Genomic DNA, 6231 nt, shown 5'->3' on the forward strand with positions numbered 1-6231 from the left:
TCACCAATCATTGATGGTTCTAGAACCGCTAAGCCTACGGTACATGCAATAGTACCTAGAATTACTACTGGAAAAATATATAAAAGATCGTTGGGCCATGCGGGTTCTCCATAATAATTATGACCCATACCCTTAGCCAACTTAGCCCTTAATACAGGATCATTCAAGTCAGGTTTTTTTGTTATTGGGATAGGCGAATTCTTATAGATCCATCCCCCCAAAGAACCGGACATGATAATTTTTCATCATCCGGCTCGAGCAAGAATCAACCAAACTAAAAGGATACATATAAAAAAAGAAATAGATAAAAAAGAAATATAGATTTTCGAAAATCTATATTTTACGCATATCGGGATGATTCTATATGTAAAATTACCGGATTCCGTTTTACGAAGTTTCAACTATCAATTGCAAGGAATTCGGTTCTTACAGGTGTATGCTCCATACCCAAGTAGGCTTACAAAATTGATCATGATCAAGAGCTTTCTGGGTCGTCTCAGCCCTTGTGATTCACCCTTATCCAAAAACAAAAAAAAAAAAGAATCGAGCTGAGATTTTTCTTTTTCGCGTACAAAGGATTTACTTGTTACTAATATAGTCTAGCCGCTGCTCTTCTTTAGACCCCTTGTTTCACTCCGATAGTATCATAAATCGGGATCGGTGCAGAAGAAATGAATGCATTTCCATACTATTAAGTAAGTAATCTAGAATCTAGCGAAAACATAATCTAGATTATGCCACATCGCTTATTCTACTGGATCTTACGGAGCCTGCTCATGCGCGGCATGCTTGGGGCTGATCATAGAAAAGATTCTTTTCAATCGAACCAACCTATCCTCTCTATGGGGTGCCGGTTGGAACAAAGACACATTTGGTCGCGAATTCCAATGTAGCAGATTAAAGACATATTTCTGCACGGCCCAATCAATAGTTCAAGTCACACACTCCCATAATCCATTTTCTCTTCGGAGAATTCCCGTCAACTATTCATTTCATTCATGTCAAATAAAAAGTCCAATATTATGGAGTTGAGGGGAAATTTCCAACTCCATGTCTTATTCTTTGTCAATAATCCATATTTGTAGCAATGAAATATTATTGTTCCTCCCCCAAGCAATAAGATAAAGGGTTGATTACAAATCGCTATAATCTAGATTTTGTATAATTTTATAAAGGGCCAGAAATACCTTGTTTACGTATCATTAGGAAATGCATTAACATAAATACGGCAGTAAGAAGAGGTAATACAAAAGTGTGTAAACTATAAAAACGAGTCAAAGTGGACTGTCCCACACTAGCACTTCCGCGTAATAACTCTACCAAAGGCGATCCTATTACCGGAATTGCTTCGGGCACGCCTGTTACAATTTTTACTGCCCAATATCCAATTTGGTCCCAAGGTAAAGAATAACCTGTTACACCAAAAGATGCGGTCAATACAGCCAGAACCACACCTGTAACCCAAGTCAATTCGCGAGGTTTTTTAAAACCCCCGGTGAGATACACGCGAAATACGTGCAGGATTGTCATTAGGACCATCATACTTGCCGACCATCGATGAACCGATCGAATTAACCACCCGAAGTTAACTTCCGTCATTATGTATTGAACAGAGGCAAAAGCCTCAGTAACGGTCGGGCGGTAGTAAAAAGTCATAGCAAACCCTGTAGCTACTTGTACTAAAAAACAAGTGAGCGTAATTCCTCCCAGACAATAAAATATGTTGACATGAGGAGGAACGTATTTACTAGTTATATCATCTGCAATCGCCTGAATCTCGAGACGTTCTTCGAACCAATCGTAGACTTTATTGAGATAGGTAAACCAAGAGAACTCCCCTCTGAGAACCGTATATGAGAATTTCATCTCGTACGGCTCAAACAAAACCACCCCAATACTGGTATGGAATAGAAAATTGGAAACTTCTTAATTTTTTGATTCAATCTTATCTAAAAATACGAAAGAATAAAAATAAGAAAGCTTTTCTTTGTGGTTATAATTAGAATGCCAAAAAATCAAGTCGACGCGCTTATCTTTATGTTGATCGTTACAGGCCTCTTGAATCTTCTATTTACCTATTTCATTTTCTTTGATTTGTTATTTTGAGTTGTATGTAATGCAGCTTGACTTTTGTTTTCTTTATTATTGCTAGGAATTTTCTTGTTAAGACCCTATGAATCAATTGAAACCTCAGATTCATACTAGAACCACGATGATTCAATAAAACCTTCAAACTAAGTCCAAAGATTCCATGAGTAAGAATCCTTGGATCATCATTTATTCAAATTTGTGCTTTGAGTAAAATAAAAGCAGAAATGGGGAATTTGAAAGAAGAAAAATCTTGCAATTGCAAATTTTGTCTTTGGAAAAATTTTTTGAATCCGGCCAAGGGGTCTGAATATTAAGTATGAATCATAGTTCGAATACTTCGTGATCTATTTCATATATTCCGTGCTCCAGATACTCGAATGAATATCCGACGGAGTAAAGCCATCTCGATCAAGACGACAGATCTATGCTCTGTACTATCAATAGGATCAATTCGAACAAGTCGCACACTCATATTCCGGAAATACAGAAATAAAAAATTCGCGGTCGAACTACCAATCAACGAAAATCAAAATCCGATACCTAAATGCTTATTTAAAAGGTAATATTTTGTGATTCTTGTAAATTTCATTCTAATTCAGTGAAATTCCGTCCAGTAAAACGGACGAATTATAAATCTCCAAAATAATAGATAGGAATACCGCAAATAAAGCCATTGCGACTCCCATCAAAGGAGTAGTTCCCCATCCAGGAGCTACTTTACCATATTCCGAATTCAAGGGTTTCAACAACCCCCCTGCAGAAGTTCTTTTTGGACGAGCTCTAGAACTACCCTCAACTGTTTGTGTAGCCATAAATCCTATTTTGTATTGATTGAGATCTGTTGACTTTGTATACCATTCCGTTGTAAATAAACGATCTTATCATGGATCCAGTGTGGTCTTGAAATTCTATAATAATGGAAACAGCAACCCTAGTCGCCATCTCTATATCTGGGTTACTTGTAAGTTTTACTGGGTACGCCTTATATACTGCTTTTGGGCAACCCTCTCAACAACTAAGAGATCCATTCGAGGAACACGGGGACTAGTTGAAGTAGAAGTAATGGGCCTCCCAATATTGGGAGGCCCATTACTTCAATTGAGATAAAAAAAAATCATTTTGTTTTTTTAGTTGGAACTTTAGGCGGTTCTCGAAAAAAGATAGCGAAAAAAATGATCCCTAGAGTCGAGACTAAGAGGAATGTATAAACCAATGCTTCCATAAATTCGATCGTGGTTTCCAATTATAGCTTCCATACCTGTTTATTTGGGATCATCCCCCGGATTAAAGAAAAAAAGAATCAAAAAGGGCGGCGATTTAAATCCATATTTCTCCAGTACCTTATACCTTATTTTAAATAAAAAGCACAAATCGAAAATAGAAGCAGAAGTGAGAAACTAAAATAGTAGAGCAATGCTGCATCAGACTACTTGTCTTCTTGTAGTTGGATCTCCAAGTTTTTGGAATACTCCAAATTCCACTTGAGCGTCCAAATCCGGGTCAATACCAGCAAAAACATCTCTGAACAAGGTTCTAGCACCATGCCAAATGTGTCCGAAGAAGAAAAGCAGAGCAAATGAAGCGTGTCCAAACGTAAACCAGCCCCTTGGGCTGCTACGAAAAACACCATCGGATTTCAAAGTAGCACGATCTAATTCAAAAATTTCACCCAATTGAGCACGTCTAGCATATTTTTTCACAGTAGCAGGATCACTATAACTCACGCCATTCAGCTCGCCACCATAGAACTCAACGGTTACACCTACTTGTTCGACACTATACTTCGATTCTGCCCTTCGAAAAGGAACGTCGGCTCTAACAATTCCATCTCCGTCTACCAAAACAACTGGAAATGTTTCAAAAAAAGTAGGCATACGACGTACAAAAAGTTCACGCCCTTCTTTATCTCTAAATATAGGGTGTCCTAACCACCCGACAGCTATTCCATCCCCGTTATCCATTGAACCCGCTCTGAATAATCCCCCTTTCGCAGGATTATTTCCGATGTAATCATAAAAAGCTAATTTTTCAGGAATTTTAGACCAAGCTTCTGATAAACTTTGATTTTCGGCTAGTCCAGCACTGACTCTTCGATATATTTCTTGCTGAAAGTATCCCTGATCCCATTGATAACGGGTGGGACCAAATAATTCGATGGGGGTAGTTGCTGACCCATACCACATAGTTCCAGCAACAACAAACGCTGCAAAAAAGACAGCAGCGATGCTGCTGGAAAGAACGGTTTCAATATTGCCCATACGTAATCCTTTGTATAAGCGTTGTGGCGGGCGGACACTGAGATGGAATAAGCCTGCTAATATGCCCAATGTCCCTGCCGCAATATGATGAGAGGCTATTCCTCCTGGAACAAAAGGATCAAAACCTTCCACACCCCATGCTGGATTTACAGATTGTACCTTTCCAGTTAGTCCATACGGATCAGACACCCATATTCCAGGACCATACAATCCTGTTACATGAAATGTCCCAAAACCAAAGCAAGCCACTCCTGAGAGAAATAAATGAATTCCAAAGATTTTAGGCAAATCCAAAGAACGTTTTCCTGTACGGTCATCAACAAATATTGCTAGATCCCAATACACCCAATGCCAGATAGCTGCCAAGAAGCACAATCCGGAAAACACAATATGTGCCCCCGCTACACCTTCGTAACTCCAAATACCCGGATTCGTTACTGTCCCCCCTGTAATACTCCAACCACCCCATGAATCGGTTATTCCTAAACGAGTCATGAAGGGTATAACGAACATGCCTTGTCTCCACATTGGATCAAGAACTGGATCGGAGGGATCAAAAACAGCTAATTCATATAGAGCCATTGAACCGGCCCAACCCGCAACCAGGGCTGTATGCATTATATGGACAGCAATCAAACGACCGGGATCATTCAATACGACGGTATGAACACGATACCAAGGCAAACCCATGGGACTACCCCTTTATTAATAAAAAATAGACACTATGTAACTTTATTGCATTGAAAAAAACTATGCTATGTACCCCTTTTTTCAGGGGATTATCTCGAAAAAGGGATTAATATTAATATTTGTTCTATTCTTTTAGTAATAATGGAAGAGTTCGGTTCGTAGGAAAAAAGAGAAGCAGATCTATTCTATACTCGATAAGTACCAATACGCAATGGGGGTTGATTCCCTTTTCTATGAGCGAATGTATCCATATTTGGTCATCATTCAAAAGACTTATTCGTAATAATTTTCCTTTATTTTATGAACTTCGTCAATCTATGTATAAACTAAGATAACGGCCACTAGTATTAAGACAAGAAGCCCATTATTACGCTTCCACATCAAAGTGAACTAGAGTACTTAATTCTTTTTTCTTTCATTTTATGCCTATTGGTGTTCCAAAAGTACCTTATCGAAGTCCCGGGGACAAGCATCCATCTTGGGTTGACATATAGTGCGACTTGTCAGATCTATTGGGTCATATGGGATTTCCCCGTTCTCTCCCCCGATCGAGATATCCTCTGTTTCGCCCAAAAAATTGATTGAATTATCAAAAATTTGTAGCGTGAAATGCAATGAAGTGCAATTAGATCTATTTCGTGAGGAAGCATCCAGATTAATATTAGCAATAAATCAATTTTATGGTCGTCTTGGCTGGACCAATAAAATGAGGTATCCAGGCTCCGTTTAGAAAAACCCAATTGGTAATATATCTATGATTATTACTTATATCATAAACGATTCCTTTATTCGAAAAGCGATCTCAAACGTTAATCAACGGAATGCTAAATATGATGAATATGTCAAATATTTGGCGGAAGACATGAAAGAAATGAATTAAAAAAGGGGTAAGTCATAGCAAAAAAGAGACGTGGTATTGGGGTCATTTGTCTTATATGTGCAAATCAAAATCGGGCGAATCCTTACTCGGAGTAGAGCCTAAACCTAAAAAAATGGAAGAAGCCCATTCAATTCAGGAACAAGAAAATGGCATCGTGATTTTTGGATCGGATCTCGATGAAAAAATACATCAATGAAAAGTTAGTTCGATAAGTCGATAAGTTTAGTGAATTTCTTTTTTATATTAGAATATTATAGGTCTAGGAAACCGGCTAAACTCAGCGTTCTTGAAAACCGGAAGAAAAGCCCCTCG

This window comes from Citrus sinensis, mitochondrion, assembly GCF_022201045.2.
Source record: "Citrus sinensis mitochondrion, complete genome".
NCBI lineage: Eukaryota > Viridiplantae > Streptophyta > Magnoliopsida > Sapindales > Rutaceae > Citrus > Citrus sinensis.